General features: G+C 35.0%; 1 protein-coding gene across 8 annotated transcripts in view; it reads right to left on the bottom strand.

Moving 5' to 3' along the window:
- TRPS1 (transcriptional repressor GATA binding 1) overlaps positions 1–17789 on the bottom strand; it is a 279500-nt gene that overhangs the window by 49098 nt on the left and 212613 nt on the right. The gene's annotated exons all lie outside the window — the stretch shown is intronic.

Genomic DNA, 17789 nt, shown 5'->3' with positions numbered 1-17789 from the left:
AAAAAAAATATGGAATTGTTAATTGCATGTTAATGCATGTTTGTGCTTCTCCAATGCATATTATTAATTTAAGCTAACTGTTCAAAAATGAAGCCAAGTATTGGTGTTAACCAGAGTAGATAAAATTAACTTGTAATTTACAGTAAACAGACAAATAGTTAATAGGCTAAGATCCTAAAAAAATCTTAAATACCCATTTATTGCCTTGTTTACATTTTACCTTGTTTAACATTTTTTCTTCATGGTAGAAAATAAAACTTTGGAGCAATGTAAGGTAAAATACCAGCATATCTGATTCTGAAAATGGAAAAGAACTTAAGACACTCTAAGAGTTAGATATAGCCCATGAAAACCTAAAATTTAAGAAACTTGAAAGTCACTGTGAATGAAAGTAATTAATTTGTTGCTATTGGTTTTCCAAATGGATTTCAATTCATTGTAATGCCACTGGCAAAATAAGTGCTTACTCATTAAAGATTCATAGCTTAAAAATGAATTTTGTTTACAAGTCTTAGAAGTTTTAAAATTTACCTTTTCTTTTTTAACCAATTCATATTTGAGGAGAGCTGGCAGTTCACTATATTTCTCAAAGTTCCAATTGGTGATATTTCTAAGATAGCTCGCCATTTATCTAGTTTTTGAGCCTTACTTCAAACAGGATCAACACCCCCAGAATCACACTGGGCTGAAAGAATTGTGTAATTTTCTTACCCCTAATAATGGGTTTGTATAATGACAAAGTTAAATGAGAAAGCAAGTGAGATGATAAAACTATAACCCCCAAAGACTATCAGACTACTGATTTAGTGATCTTTTAAGTAGAACTGCCTGCCTGCCTGAATTTTTGAATTGTGAACAGGTGTTTAGGTGTGCAGAGTTCTCATTGATTTTAATGGAGTTACACTATGAAATCCCTATACACTACTTCGATTATTTCACTTATGTAGAGCAGAATCAAATTCAGACCACTGAAGTTATCCACGTGTCTCTGAAGCTAGGATTTTGTCAGCACATTGAGTTATAATAAATGGATATCCATGCCTTTTCTGTATACCAGCAGAGTAAGTAAAAATTGTGCAAAAATGTGGCCAATCATATAGAGATATTTTAAAAACTGTTACATATGTAATATGGAATTATGTATGAAATACATATGTAATATGTAATTCAATAACACACTAGTGAGCTCTTGTCAGACATTAGCTACCCATTAATAATCGGATTTTTAAAAATATCAGAAAGGTATTGGGCAGGAAGGGACCTCTCTCTCTTTTGTTTACATCAGTGCCTAATATATATCTTCAGTGCCTAAAACAGTGACCTACACGTAGTAGGAGTTCAATAAATAATTGATAAGTGAGTGAACCGCAAATCCCTAAATATAAACACCTGCTCAAATTTATGATCAGACTGCAGGTAAAAAAAAAAATTTCCTTTTCTAAATATTAATATCTTAGTTTATACAGTATGTAAAGCCACACACACACACACACACACACACACACACACCATAGCAGATATAAAACATAATTATCTTGTTGGAAGTTCAGTGAGAAGCTCATCCTATCTGATTAAAATTGCTATTTGAGGGCTTCCCTGGTGGCGCAGTGGTTGAGAATCTGCCTGCCAATGCAGGGGACATGGGTTCGAGCCCTGGTCTGGGAAGATCCCACATGCCGCGGAGCAACTAGGCCCTTGAGCCACAATTACTGAGCCTGTGCGTCTGGAGCCTGTGCTCTGCCACAAGAGAGGCCGCGATAGTGAGAGGCCCGCGCACCGCGATGAAGAGTGGCCCCCACTTGCTGCAACTAGAGAAAGCCCTCGCAAAGAAACGAAGACCCAACACAGCCATAAATAAAAATAATAAATAAAATTGCTATTTGAACCTTAACTTCAAGTTTCTCTGGAGTTAAAACCAAAAATCAGGTTATTTTTTTCTGTACAACCCTATGGTTTATAGAACTTCTACATTATAGATATTTTTCTCTTTATATTGATATTACATTCATATAATATATGCACTAGAAATTATATTTACTAGGGCAAGAACATTATCGTAGAGCAGAATTTTGCTACTAGATTGTAGGGACATTCGTGGCGGAGGAATCATAAAAGGAGCCAGTCATGTGATCTAGGAAGGAGTTGTTTTTAAGAGTTAAGCCTTTGTAACCAAGACGAGCCTTACAACCAACACCATGATATTCCCATTCTACAAGCCTCTAAAGTGCTTTTATTCAAAGAAAGGTCTAAGAAGCAGTTTGGACCACTTAACCTCTCTACCACTTCTCCCGCCCCCCATGCACTTGGCTGAAATCCTTTGTAAGATGCATTCATTCAAGCAACGAACAGGTATTCATTGATCACCTATTATATTCTAAGCCCTGATCATACACATATGAGTAAGAGACAGTGCCTTATATAAATGAGTTTATTTTGTAGTTGAAACCAAATTATGTAACAAATAATTAAATTATGGCCAAATAAGCATAGCTACAGGAATATTTACAAGGCCCTTCAATAGGAGAGCGGTTTATAGTTTGCCAGAGAACTTTAAGGAAGGTTTCATAGTCTCACAAACATAAGGGCTGAACAAGCAATCCTGGCAGAATTCTCTCTAAATGCTACAAAATAAAATGAAAAATCTGGCAATTAGAGGTAGTAACAGATCACACAAATACTGTTTATTAAGAACTCTTTATGTTCCAGGTACTGTGCTAAATGCTTTATATGTATTAACGATAAACAGATGAGACAGATAAATACTTACATACATACATAGGTAGATACATAGGTGATTGGTAGAGATAGATAGACCATCAATTCCATCTTTTGTTAAGGCAATTAATAGTTTGCATTATAATTATTTCTTTACTCAGATGCCTTCCCTCTAAAGACCATGCATGAATCCCTCACGGACACTGTCTTATTCGTCTATGTGTCCCCAGCAACATCTAAGGTTCCTTCCTCAAGGTAGGCATTCCATAAAAGTTTCTTGAACTAAGGAACACTTGAACCAAGTATCTTTGTGGTATCTCTCAAGTCAATTAATATTTCTATGCCTCAGATTTTTTCAATCTAGTTGGTCTCTAAGGGCCTTTTGAGGTAAAAAAATATTATGAAGTTTTCCTTCTAAGTCCATATTGAGTAACTGATTTCTATAAACCTCAGTTATATGGGTAAAAAAAAGAATATTATTGTTCCAGGCTATAAGTAAAAGCTGCTCATACAAACATTATTCTTGAACTCATCAGTGCCAGGTTCAAGATGCTTATTGATTGTCTATAAATCCAGGTTTATGTTCCTTAATTTCTTTTAAAATTAGGAATGAGTTTGAACAAATATAAAAATAATGTAATGAAAGCATAATCTAAAGATTCTAACCTTAAAGCAAACAAACAATATGCATACAAGCAAACAAAGCAAACCCACTATCAATGGAGTAGAAGTCTCCTGTTTACCTGTTTCCAATACTTTCTTTCTTTCTCCTTTCCAAGGGATAACGGCAATCCTAAATTTGATGTGTATCTTTCTCTTCCCCAAAGAGCAAAGCTGACAGCCAGAAGTAAATAAAATTCATAATGAGGGTACCCTGAAGAAATATCTCATTTTCAAAGTTTCGACAATGTCGTGGGTCATCACAAATGGCCGCCAAGGAACAAGACAGTTCCCAAGCAACTCCAGTACCCACAGAGGACAAAGGATCGCTGCAGACAATCGAGCAGCTGCCTAAGTAGAAAAATCATTGTGCTCAGTCACAGCTCCTTCATACGATGACTTAAACCAATAGACTGGGAATGTATAAGGTAGCAAGGGGCAGTATAATGCAGTGGTCACAGCTGGGGCTTGGAGTCACTGCTGCTGCTTTGCGACCGTGGGCAAGTTACTTAACCTCCCCTGTACAGCAGTCATCTCCTTTATAGGATGGAGATGACAACGGTGTCTACCTCACAGAGCTGTTCAGCTTAAGTGAATTACTGCATGTAAGATGCTTACAAGAGTATCTGGCACACAGTGAGTTCACGGAAAATGTTAACTGTTATTAAATCCTAGGTTCACAAGCAAGATTTTACAAAGGGAAGAGTTATTTCCTTTTCATCATCTGCAGAAGTCTCTCAGAGGCAGGCATGCACTTCCTCGAAAAACAACACACACTTTTGGAGCCTAGAGGTCGATACCTGCAGCGGAAGATGACAGAGTCACACTCTCCTGCTCCTAGTCTTTGTTCATTCATCTGATGCCCTTCTTGAGCACCAATGAAACATCATTCTGTAGGCACGGGGGATACAGCGTGATGAACCAGACCGCCCCAAAGTCATGCACTAAACACACAATTGCACCCACATTGGACTAAATGTAGGATCCTTCATTTGTTACCCCAAAATGTTCACCCACTTTGAACCTCAACTTTTTCATCCATAAAATAAGGTCAGTAACACCTTCTCTTTCTTCTTCATCTTGCTGTGAGCTGAAATAAAATCGCTTCTATAACCAAACTTGGTGCAAGCTGAAACACCATCCGAACCAAAGAGTTCATGACATTGACTTTGGCTTGGCTGCTGAGATATGTTCCCTTACAATTATTCACAAGTCTATTCAAGCAGGGCATGAATCGTGGAAGCCACGTGCCACAAAGCTTAGGTAGAAACCTACCCGACAACCGCTATTTCCCTCACGTGGACTGAACATAAGCTAAAAACAACAGCTGGATATAAAAATGAAATTTAGTATAATGAACTCGAACACCGAGGAAAAGACACGTTCATTCTGTTCTAAGAAACTTAACTATTTTATCTTCGGAGGAAGAGTGAAGAGAAAAGTAATGTGTTTTACCACACTCCTCATAAATTCTAAGTTCCTAGACACAACAATGACAGAATTCACGTAAATACTCCTAACCTTAGAGGTCAGATCTGGGGACCCCACGGAGTGGTGTGAGGGAGTCTGGCCAGCTGCTGACCACACTCAGTGTATGAATCCAAATACCCATCCCCAGGCTGGCCAACCTGGAAACCCTCATTATAGGAACTCCCAGCTTTGCTAAAGGAACAGGCTAAAGTGTTTCATTGATTTCAGGCTACCAATTATTCAAAACAATTTAATTTTAAGTCAACCTTAAATTTTAAAACAGCTTTATAAATTAACATTGTAAAGAGGGAACATTCCCCAACTTGAATATTAAATTTCAGTTTTCCTTATTTCAGAAGAAGTAGCTTCCCTTCATAGAAATGTACTGTTAATGATTGCTTACAAAGTACACATTGCAGATTTTGTTCCAAAGCTAATATCTTACTAAAATATATAATATAATATAACAAAATATAATGGTCAAATAAATTATATGCATCTTTCTCGAAATTAGTTCATAGCTTCATTTTAAGTACCTCTCTCCCCAATTTGGCATTTTAAATATTGAAATTGTTTGCACATGCTCAATACTTTGCCTCCTTACTGCTATGTATTTAGCGCCTGACAGCTGTTTATTATGGAAAGCAAACTAACCAAATAGATGTCCTGATATGTTTTTGTACTTCAGAGTCAATTAAGTCATTAATTTTCAATTAAAAAAACAGTAAAAGGCCTAGTACTAGAGCATGGAATTTCCTACTTTTATATAAACTTCTTGCTTTTTTTTTCATTACATCACCAGATTATATTATCCAAATGCTTTGTCCACTCTGGCAATCAATTTAACTATAGTGATATTATTTCCCGGTTTCAACCCTGTGTAAAAGGCTACGATATTGGGTCAAAAATTCTGTAACCTGCATATCATTGATTATTCCTAGATGGAATTTAGTAGAAAAATACAAAAATTATAATGAAGGATTTACATCAGAGTTGCAATATAATTGCACACAAACTATTAGGAACCCATTTGAACTCTGATGGAGTAGTTCATTATTTGTGCTTGTCTGGCAAGAGCACAGTATTCTCAGTAATATTTTATATGATATAAAAGGTTAGGTTTGAAAAATTAGCATTACAAATGTCACATTGACTTCCAGCAGGAAATGTGCAACAATATGTGACAATACTGAATAAAATGTTGAAACATGTTTTCCTTTTGTTTTACTTTACTCATTTTTGTAATACAACACTGGTTACTGGAAAATGCCTTACAGCTTTATTCAAAACACATGTTCAAAGATTTGAATGAAAAAACTTTGACTCTCTCTGGAACATCTAACCGATATATCATTTGTGTGCTTTAAATTTTTTCTTACTGTCAGGAACACTTTTATGTCTTTAAGATTTATTTTAACTAGTTTATTATATAATGAAGCTTGTCAGATCATAGGAACAAAGTCAAACAAGATGTGCTATATCAAAGTATAACGTTTAACATATAGATTTAAGTATACATATCAAGTACAATGCAATCAAGCAAAGTTTAATCTGAAAATGCAAATGTTTCAGATTATTAAAGCCACATCTGTCCTTTGAAGCACAATTTAGACTGTTTATCAAAAAGCTATGTGTAATTATTCTCTCCCACCCTAGACTCTGTAACAACAGATTTCTTTTCTTAAGAACTTTTCAATTTCACTTTAGAGTTGGGGTTTTAAAGACCTAACCACCAAAGAATATAAGATCACAGATGGAAAATTAAAAATCTTTACAATGTGTCCTATTATAATTGCTATGTTTTGTTGGTAAATCGGGGTAATATTTCAAAAGGCATTCTCCAGGGCTTAAGAAAAATTCTAAATGCTTTTGGAAACCAATTCAACACAGTTCCAGGCATCAAAAATGCATGCTTAAACACATAATTAAGATTTTTCAATATAAATTTTTATAATACATTTGGCTTTCTCTGCCTTGGCCAACAGAAACCATCAAAAGTAGCAGTTCAGCTAGTTAGAATTCTGAAGCACTAAGTCCCTGAAATTCTCAAATATTAAATTTATACAAAAAATAAATGTCTTTGCGTATTCTCTTATATACATCCATTCACAATATATATAAAATATATACTTTATATATTATATATAAAATTTTTATATTTATATATATTTTAAATATAATATATGTAATATATATGTATATATAAAATAGAAAAGATACATAAACTATCCTCAGTAATATTCTTAACCCTAAACTGTGAGAATGAATTGAGTTGTTGTAATATTATTCTAGAACACATCTAATTTCTGTGCAAAGGTATGATCTATTATTGCACACATAAGAACTGAGAATGACACAGAAGCTTTGGGCTCTCATTTACAAAATCTACTTAAAGATGAGGGCTCATTTTATCTGAGATTATAAGGGCTCACATATACTAGAGTCTTATTATAAAAAAGCACCAATTGACAAAATTAATTGGAATCTCTGATACCTATTATAGTGAATTTAAAAATTAAATATGTATCTTAAAACCGAAAAAAATCATTGAGCTATTTACTTCACTCAAGGGTGGAGATTCAGAGCTTGTGACTTTAGATCATTAAGGCTACCTCTAATGAAGTAGGTAGTTACAATCACATAGCACAAACTCTGCTTATACATTCAAATTCAATCCAGAACTCACAAACTGTTAAACCCATAAACTGTCTATACATTATCTCCTCAATATTTTAGTTTTAATTTATAAATTATAATCTGGCTTCAGTAATTAAAAGGGGACAAAGAGAAAATAGTAGCTAACGGCACTTCTGCTTGACTTTTTAAACTTTTTAAAAATGAATTTACTAGGACCTGTGTGACTCCACAGACAAAGCAAACACCAGACAGTGCTGATTTAATTTTATTTTTTAAGAAAATGCTGTCAGTAGTTTGATTGAAAGGGGAAAGGGAAACATCACTCTGTAATATTATAAACTCCGCCATAATATATTCGCAAAAGGAAACTGTCGACAAATGTATTATAAGCGAGCGCTTTTTTTCCTTTCCCTAAATGTTTGAGAGTTTGAGAATTTTTCTGAAACCTTAATGCAAACTCTTCAACAAAGTGATGAAGGATTTCTAATGAAACACAATCTAGTTTCAACATGAGAAACAATTAGTATGCCGAAGAGCTTATGCTCTAGGAAACATGTGAAATCACAAAACCCTTTTGGACAGATACTGGCTGGGGATGTAGCTTTGCTCAGATAGAACGGTCAGGGTAAAGAAGGAGCAGGATGAAAGCTAGGAGGAGGGGCAGAGGGCCGAAGGAACAGGCATTTTAGTAGGACTGCTCTTTTTCTTTCCCTCCCATTTCTCAAATGCCCAGAGGCATTTCTGCAGTGCAACATCTTTGCAAATTCTAAAAATAAAGTAATAAAGGTTGATTCCTCATCTTTCACAATATTTGGACAGATTCTTCCCACTTTAATTTCCTTTTTGTAATGGTAGTATGATTTGCATTATGTTACATTGCTTCATTTTACCATAAAAAAGTTCATCTCTAGAGAACTGCTCTGAAATTATGCACCACTTTAATAGACCTCCCCTCAGAATTGAATAAAAATAATTTTCTCATTGTAATCGTATACTGTAATGGTTAGTAAGATCTCACCATAGACCTGTATTTGAAGCCAGGTTTGAATTTTCCGAAATTTTGAATCATATTCCCATATTAGGTTCTTATTTCTCCCAAAAATCATTTACATAAAGGAAATGACCACAACAAATTTACTGAAAATTTGGAGAAGTTACAACACAAAAAAATCACATTTGACGTTACCTGATTCCCTCATACAGAGTGGTGGCGCCCTTTTTCTTCCCCACATCTTTAAAAATAAAAAAAGCAGCTCTGGCATGTGGAAGGCAAAGTGACAAGCACAACAGTGATGGTAAAACCTGCTGTGTCACAAAAACTGGTCCAGAAACGCTGCCTTGCTAGGAAATCAGTAGTACAGAGATGTGAATGGTGGAACCTCTTGACAAAAAGGAATTTGGCCTTTAGTTAAGAAAAAAAAAATCAATATTCCTAATTTGCTCTTTATATACAAATAAAACCCTCTAAACTCTTTTTTTATGATCTGAATTGATATATGTGTATCCGAGAGCTGAGATAGAGAGTAAGAGACATGAAAAACAAAAAAACAAAAAAAAAACGAGGAGGGATAAGTTAGATGTACAGCGTTGAAAATGATGTTAACAGATATGAAAAGGGATGGATCGCTGGCACCTTAAAAAGTCACTCCGGGAAATGAGACCAAAGTTCAACAGGATAAGACACCAGCCTTACACATAAAATTCCTTATCACCGCACTTACCTCGCTGTGTAAATAACCCCGTGCTTGGAGCACACCTAAACCTTCTCTGCTACCTAAGCGAGAAATGTCATCATTTTTCTCCAGGCTGATCATAACTGAACTCCTTCCTCTGACTGCAGGAAAGCCTTTGTAACCTTGGGTGCAACAGAAATGGTATCCAACTGTGGTCCTGCTGTACCGTGAATAACCCAGCCATCCTCCTCCATGGCTGACACTCTAGAATTTTCTCACCTATAGAAATTGCCCATGAAGATTCTACTACTACTTGCCGTAGATCACTTTACTGATGAGAAGTGACACACTAGACCTCTGTTTTTGCCTTTGAGTTTTACTTTCCAAAATACTCGTGCCACAGTAATTTAGGTAACTGGAACTCATCAAGATCTATCTATATATTTTTTCAGTTCATGTTTTTAAATAGTCAACTTTCCATTATCTTCAAAGGATCAGATGCCCTGCAGTTTATTTCTGACAAATCATCCGTTTTATTGTTTCTGACATTGTTACCGACTCTGCTTAATTAAACGTTTATTTACATAAATGGGATATTTGCTTAATCTAATCCAGGATTTTAGGAGGGAGAAATGCTCTAGGAATAAAAATAATTTCCCTTGCACATAGGAACAAGCAAATAGTACATCTGCATGAATGTAGACTCCCAGAATAAAGTGGCAGTAGCAATAAAATGGATTTCAAAGGACAGGGTGGAAAAATTAGGCAGTGTTTCCAGCCTTACATGAGCCACGTATGAGCTGTGTGGTTACAGTGTCTGAGTTATGGAGAATTTTCAGATTAGAAAGACTCCACTGAACAATAAAAAACCCTTGCCGAAGCTAAATGGAAATGACTTTGTAAAAAGCTTCATACTTCTCAACAGCACAAAAAAACGGAAGAGTAGAACAGAGAGGCTACCTTGCTAGCCCATCATTTTGAAAAGCAGAAGTAAAGTGCATGTATACTGATGTTTTCCCCCCGAAAGCATACATGCACACAGGGAGCAATTAGAAATTGAAGAACTCATGATACATTTTGAAAACAGGATATACAGAGTCCATTACTTGTTTGCTTAAAAGTCATTAGACTTTAGTTAACATGTACACATACTCGTGCACACACGCACACACAAAAAAACAAAACTCCCAATTGACAAGATGAAACAGTGTGAAGTGGCCCAAGATTCTTATTCACAGTTGCATAACAGGCTCCTTGATCTGCAATATGCTTGGTAGCAATAGCAAGAACAGATATTGTGCAAGCTGCAAATTAACGAGAATGTCATTAACTGGTGGGAAGAAGACAGTGCCTGGTGTTGTCTTCAGTAAATTCGCTATTTGAGGAAAAATTTTTTTCTAGCTATGACTTTGCCCATAATGGCCAAATGAATATAGCCAGAATGATATTATCACTTCTCTTCCAAAGACTATCTATGGGTTATATATCAATGTACTCAGGATTAAAAAAAAATTAACCACTACACCACATCAGTGCTACCCCCTGGCTACAGACCTAGTCCAATTCCGTTGAAAACTTTTTGAAATATAAACCTCTCCATTCATTTCATGAAAGGTTATTACTGAAACCAGATTGAGTATTTCCCTGTCCAGGCTTGTATGTGCTTTTGTCGTTGACAGCTTGACTCTCTTTATAATTGGGTGACAAGGACAGGGTTTTAAAGGATGACATCTCTTTTTACTCTTTGCTTCCCAAGTGATGAGGAATATCAACTTCAAGAACTTTTCTCCTTATTCTTTTTTTAGCAGTATTATTAGGGCTTCTACTCAGAGACTGGAATGTTCTATGGATCAGCAATCTTAAATCACACTTGCTTTAAACACAATGTCCTCTCCAGTATTGGACGAAGACATTGAAATGAGAAACAATACCACACAACAATTAGAATAATTCTATGCAAGATCTGATCACTATTCAAATTGGAAAATACGGAATTCTGTTTACTCATTCTTATGTTGCACTTATTTAAACATTTTAATGCATGCTTTTACATATCAAGAATATAATTATACATGTTGGGATACAATTCCACAAAAGATTGTTGTCTAACTATAGGCTTATCTATGAATGTTATGTGTATAATATGGACAGAATAACAAGTACTTGTGTGTTATTATAGTCAGGCATTAGTTTGGTTAAAAAAAAACAGTGCCTTTGTTTGGTCTGGTGAATATAATTTTACCAAAGGCCAGTCATTTAAGATATTTTAACATTAACCACTAAAATGGAAGAATCTTTCTATTAAACATAATGATAGCAGTATATATCATTTAAGAAAGACAAAAGGTAAACAAATGTAACCAAATGGGTAATAGGCAGCTGCCCAATTAAAGTTAATAACTAACATATCTACGGCTCATATTCTCCATGCCAAATATGTGAAAATGCATTAGGTTTTATTAGTTTGCATCCTGCCGAAGTTCCTTTCATTTTATATTATAGATGATCTCATAGATAGTAAGCATTCCATTAGATGGAGCTGATCTTGAGCCAGTTTCTAACTTTTCAGAGTTTATTTCTGGGCATAGAATCTTTGCTTTAAATGTGGGCAGCAGTAGTCTCCATAACATAAGGCTGTGCTCTTGTGATTGATGCAAACGTCCCATAAAGACATGACTCACTTGTGCCAGGGTCGAAAGCACTAGTGTTATTTGTTTGCAGAGAACAATACAATTTCACTGGGAGTCAGATCAATCAGAAGTTTTAACACATATCTGTCCCACCCTCAGACCCCTAGGATATGCACTACACATCGTTTTGCTTTTAGTTACTGTGGATCTTTCCTTCCATGTTTCTTCAGATATTTAAAAGAGGGGGAAAAAAGCAAAGCCTCCTTAATTAAAGCATTCAAGATGATACCTGACCTTTCACTTGTGTTGACCAAATGGTTTTATGCCTATTTCAATCACTGCCATCTATCCTCCTTAATTAGCATCTACCCAATAAAACAGCTCACTTCTGAAGTATATTAATTACTGTTTTATGACTTTGGTTCCTATTATCCTTGCTGTACAGCAATGGCTATAAAAAGTGTGGCATTTCCCAGCACAAAGGGGCAGTATATGTTCTGTGTGATTCATGTAAGTTACATTAATATTTAGAGATGTGGTCTGAAATAAGCTATATGTTCTGACTTTGTGCTCTAAGGAGTTGTTTTGATTTTCAGCATTAGAAATATGCCTTTCTGAGACAGACAAGGAAGCAAAACTTTCTGCTATGGGAATTTCAAAATCCCAAGTTATGAGTGGCAAATCCAACAATAAAGGAAGATGCCAGGTTTAGATGAAATATTCTGTTCTATAAATTGTGTAACCATAGTGTGCAGGGGATAGTCCATAATTCAGAGAATTGATAGTCATTACACTGCTAGCTTTTAAATAAATCATTTTGAATTATTTTCATGATTTGGCCATGTGGAGTCCGGTAAGTAACAGAATTTCCTGTGATATTTACTGAAAATTGTTCACTATGGATTGACAAGAGTTTACTATTACAAGATCTTACTAAAATAACTTAGAACAATTCTGGTAGCCATGGTGAAATAAATATTAACCTCCTCCCAAAAAAAGAAAGAAAAGAAAAAATCAGTTGAAAAATTTTAAATTACTGAAACTTCTCAAAAGTAATTCACAAAGCATACAGCTTATTTCCATCGTTGTATAATCATAATGATAGAAAGGACCTCAAAAGGTCTGTTTTTTGACTTTGTTTAGGACCATAAATAAATCCACTGAGTCAGGACAACATACTCCAGGATGGATGGATGGGAGGAAAGGATGAGGGGAGGGATTCCTAGAGGGGGAGAATTCACAGCCCTCTGCAAAGCTCCTTCTAGCAATTGATACTATTCTAGAACTGGCTTGTGCATTTCTCTTTCTTACACTGTACTTTAAATCTTTCTCCTGTCCCATTATCAGTGAGAAGACAGAATAGTTCTTTACTCTCCTCTTAGAACAGTGAAAAGTATCTATTTAGAAGTGGTTCATTAGTAAGCAGAAGTGAGTAATATAAGGTACAATGGTATTGCCAACTAAGCAGCACCTAAATTTCACTTATTAAAATATGAAGGGATACAAAGTATTTCTATAATTTGTATATGGAAAGTCAAGGCAAATTTTCAATTTTAAACAAAGAAAATTTAAAGAAGTTAAAAAAAAAAAAAAAACTATGGGAAAGGGAGTATTTTAAAAGCCATGCATATGGATTTAGTACTCTACTTAAAAGACTAGAGATAAAAATAGCAGACCATAATGTTGCAGGCTTCTCTGGTCACTAAGAAAAAAGAAAAAAAGTAATGGCTCCCCAGATTCAAAAGGAAATTAAAAAGTGTAGAATGAACTTGCTTTCTTTCTGAACTAAAATATGGAAAACTAAAGACAATAACTTTTTACTGCAGAACTTTTTAAACTCTAAGTGCATAAAGCAGAGGATTAAGTGAAAAATCAGGTTCATAAAAAATGCATAAATGGTATTTAATAGAGCACCATAACAAAAGCATTACTTTATGAACTTTTCTTGTCATAAAACACAAATTTAGTCATGTACTATTTATAAAGCAAGAATGAATTTGAATAACTTCTAGGGATGATGGCAAGTAATTTTACAAGTTTTTTATGGTTTCTGTTATTATAAAGAAAACACACGCATGTACGCGTGCACGCATTTCCTACTTCCTTCTCCTTTTCCTTCCTTATGAAACCTGGATCGCTTTATTTTTACAGTTAGTTGGTACCAATCTGAAATTCCTCTTGGAAACTATCATAACTGTATAAGCCCCTGTAAAGTACTGCACACAAAACAGAAGCCTAATAAGGTCCAGGAAATTTGAAAAGAAAGCAGTTCAGTCTTAATAAATGACATGCTAATAGAGTGACTATGTACTTTTTTTTTAAAAAACCAAATATCATTTCAAGATTCTGTTATTCCCAGTTTATATTTTGCCCCAGTCATACACTTTAGCAGTGCTATCTCAATAGTTATCATTTAATACCAGGACTGTACCTTATAAATAAGCACAATAAAAATACGCCACGGAATGCTTCGCACTGTCATTTACCATTCAATGTAGTCACCTATCCTACTCCTATGTGGAAGGAGTTTCATGTGTACCACCTTTTTCACATTTACAATCTATGATATGCCCTAGCTCGTAGCCCAATAAACTTGAAGCAGGGAGAGTTTAAAAAAAGAAAGAAAAAAAAAAAAAGACACAACGTTGTAGGTTTTTAATGATAATATACACTTTACCTCAAAGGGATCTTCAGAAAATACATTTTTGTTTAGGCACAAGGAAATATGCATAAACTGTTGCAGCTGAAGCAGCTGTAAAACAATTGTTGGCAATATTGAACTCAAGTTGGGACTAGTAATTAGCACGATAAACTTTCATAGAAGGAATTATTTCCCTAGGAAGCATGGCAGGCTCCCACTACTGAAGTTTGGCCAATTAATCAACCTCCTATTGAACATATAGCCTGTGGTTCCTCTTTTGCTTCAGAGCATATATTTTTGAAGAAAATCGTATTGTAACAAAAAAGTAATTCTAATTAAAAATGCAAGGAAGAGTGAGGGGGAAATTTCGTTTTTGCCTAACCAGCAAGCAGCAGTTCTTGGTTTATATAGACTTTGCAAATCTAGGTCCTCAATATTTGCACAAAATTAGGAATTTTCATAAATGTTTGACTTTCAAAAGGACCAACACGATCAAGCAAAACAAAGAACCATACAACACTGGGAGCTGCAGTTGATATGATGCCCTTGATTTCCATCCAAAGTCTTAACAGGGAATAAAAAATATTACCTTCTATTTCTGAAAATACCCTCGAAATAAGACTCAAAGACTGCTTACCACATGCTTACTTTTTCTCTAGCTAATAAATATATTGTAAATAAAATAATTCCTTCATATGCCTGCATTTTTCAAAAATAGAATAATTATAGCCATTATCAAAAACATCACATCACAAAGTAACCTTAAATTTTATAGACCCTGTTAAAGAAACACAGTAATATGCTGAAGCTAGTTAGAATAGTTTCTTCAGCATCTGTATCTTTTCCTAGGTTAAAAAAGTGAAATAACACTTGAATAGATTGAGAGAAATGTGTCACAGAAATATCAGGACACTATTTATCATTTCCGGATATGGATTTAGAAAAAAAATATTGATGTGGAAGAAAGCATAAAACTTGAAAGATTAATGCACTTATAATGAACAAATATGTTATAGAAGGAAAGTGATGAGCGCTAAGGAATGTACCTTCTCAGCATAAAATAGAGATATGCCAACAGGTACCAATATCCTACTGTGCTTTTCCAATGGCTTATACATCATTAGCTCTGGACTAGTTGGGTTGCTTTTACATCTTGCAGAGGCCCTCAAGTGCCTAGAACTGCTCCTGTATTATCATCTTCTAGGGGAAAGTGGTTAGACATCTCTCAACTACCAGCCCATGACTTCTTCCCAGCTGATTAGAAATTCTAACTAAAGACTGATCTGGAAGCTCTACCACAGAGATGAATTTCTAACCACTGAACTCCAATATGTTTCAGTGTTGTAGATACATTGATGCTTCTCCAGCTTAGACCCACAATTTTGGAACCAAGTCATATCTTTTGAGCACAAAATATCCACTGTCAGCTCCTTAGGCTCAGAGTTACATAGTAGTAAGTTCCATTAGAACATGGTCTCTTGTTTCCATCCCTGTATCTCTAGTTCCCATATCTCAGAGCAAATATTCAAAAGGCAATAAGATTTTACTATAAAGACTGTTTCTTCAACCTACACTTTTTTTTCTCATCTAACATCATTTCAGGTCAATAAACACAAAGCAGTCTACATTGCCCTTTTTCATGTGTGCGTAAGTATCCATGCTATGGTATCAATGGTATATTTAGCCAACTCCAGGCTATCACATGTTTCAATTACTCCCAATCTTCCTCTCTCCCTTCTGTCCTTCCTCCTCTCTTTTCCCTTTTCTTTCTCTAATACAAACAATGTGTGATGAGCACTCATGTTTCATATTTCTTTTGACTAAATTACTAGAAGAAGTGGACCTGCAGAATTTCTAGCAAGCTATGCTGATTAAAATTCTGCTATGTATTGTCAAAAAGACATCCAAAAAGATATACAGTAAGGCCCCTACATAGGGACCTTCAAGTTGCAAACTTTCAAAGATTCAAACGTGCGTTCCATCAGCGCCAGGCGTTAGTGAAATTGCAGCTTGCCCTCCGTCTCCTATTGCTGACGATCCTTCAGCTCTACCATCTCCCACCTCCTCTCCCTCCTCCAGTCAGTAACTCTTCTTGCCTGTTCACTCAATGCCAGCCCCTGTATGTCAGCTGCTGTACTGTACTACTGTACTTTTCAAGGTACTGCACTGTAAGATTAAAAATGTTTTCTTTATTTTTTTGTGTTTGTTTTTTATGTATCATTTGTGTGAAAAGTATTAGAAACCTATTACAGTACAGTACTATATAGCCGATTGTGTTAGTTGAGTACCTAGGCTAACTTTGTTGGACTTACAAACAAATTGGACTTACGAACGTGCTCTTGGAACGGAACTCGTTCATATATGGGTGACTTACCGTACCGATTTACATCATCGAAGTACCCACTAGCTCAAACTTATGCAATGTGGTAGAAAAACAGAATTTGATCTTTATTCAAATGTATATTCCTTTTACCAATAATGAGAATAAAACTGGTTTAATACGCTTAATTGGTCATCTGTATTTCTTCATTTTTTGAATTTCACTGGCTCAGTTTTAGTGCCATATATCCATTTTCCAAAAAATGTTTTGAACACGTTATAAGTTGAATCTTAAACACTAGAAATATTACTAGCCCTTTCACATTGTTTGCTTTCTATGTGTTTGCAGGTGGAGCAGTGAGATTTTCTACATGAGCACAGAAGATGTGTTAAGAAATTCTACTCTAAAAATGTTAATTCAGCTAACTTTCAATAAACAGTTTTTGAACATATACTATGTGCAAGGCCCTAGTGTTTGGGAGATAGAATAATAAATCAGGCACAATTTTCTGACTTGAGTTTATCTTTTCAAGTTATGTAAGAAGACAGTTTTTAAAAATTAAGAATACTTTACACAATTAAGAGACTTATTACTTAAAATAATAAATACCCATCGATTCAACAAACACTAATTGAGCACTTACCCAAGATTATGGGTGAATTAAATGTTGATTTTACATAATTTGTGGTCTGGTGTAAGAAGCACAATGGGACAGATAACACTAATTCAGGTGAGAAAATATTAAGTGAGTTAAAGATTCCTTTGAGTTGGAAAAGCTCTCTAGAGGAAAAAGTATCTGGCCTGGATCTGTTTGACACAAAAAATATGAAGTGGTCTGCATGGCGAAAAAAATTAAATCAAGGAAAAAATTCTCCTTTCCCTGTGAAATGTTTATTTATGATCTAATCCTAAGAATGCAGATAATCAGTATTAAAAAAAAAACCCACACATGCACAAAACCTACGACTTCTGTAAACTTCTTGAAGAATTTGATCTTTTCTAAAATCTTATCCCTAATATACCCCTTTTATATGCATTTCTCT

This window comes from Balaenoptera borealis (assembly GCF_965194805.1).
Source record: "Balaenoptera borealis genome assembly, chromosome: 17".
NCBI classification, from domain to species: Eukaryota; Metazoa; Chordata; class Mammalia; order Artiodactyla; family Balaenopteridae; genus Balaenoptera; species Balaenoptera borealis.
This window is presented reverse-complemented; position numbering and strand designations above follow the sequence as displayed.